The sequence below is a fragment of the Chiloscyllium plagiosum genome, unplaced genomic scaffold, assembly GCF_037043375.1.
Source record: "Chiloscyllium plagiosum isolate Xiang-an unplaced genomic scaffold, Cpla_swu_hap1 HiC_scaffold_194, whole genome shotgun sequence".
In the NCBI taxonomy this organism is placed as follows: Eukaryota; Metazoa; Chordata; class Chondrichthyes; order Orectolobiformes; family Hemiscylliidae; genus Chiloscyllium; species Chiloscyllium plagiosum.
In genome coordinates, this window is record NW_028270333.1 from 76,864 (window position 1) to 77,500 (window position 637).

Genomic DNA, 637 nt, shown 5'->3' on the forward strand with positions numbered 1-637 from the left:
TTTGTACTGCATCAAAAAAATTCTAAGTGTCGTTGGTTACTGATTTGTACTGCATCAAAAAAATTCTAAGTGTCACTGGTTACTGATTTGTACTGACTCTAAAAAATTCTAAGTGTCACTGGTTACTGATTTGTACTGAGCCTAAAAAATTCTAAGTGTCGTTGGTTACTGATTTGTACTGCCTCGAAAAAATTCTAAGTGTCACTGGTTACTGATTTGTACTGACTGGAAAAAATTCTAAGTGTCGTTGGTTACTGATTTGTACTGACTGAATAAAATTCTAAGTGTCACTGGTTACTGATTTGTACTGCCTCAAAAAAATTCTAAGTGTCACTGGTTACTGATTTGTACTGACTGGAAAAAATTCTAAGTGTCGTTGGTTACTGATTTGTACTGAGCCTAAAAAATTCTAAGTGTCACTGGTTACTGATTTGTACTGAGCCTAAAAAATTCTAAGTGTCCTTGGTTACTGATTTGTACTGACTGGAAAAAATTCTAAGTGTCGTTGGTTACTGATTTGTACTGCATCAAAAAAATTCTAAGTGTCACTGGTTACTGATTTGTACTGAGCCTAAAAAATTCTAAGTGTCACTGGTTACTGATTTGTACTGAGCCTAAAAAATTCTAAGTGTCCTTG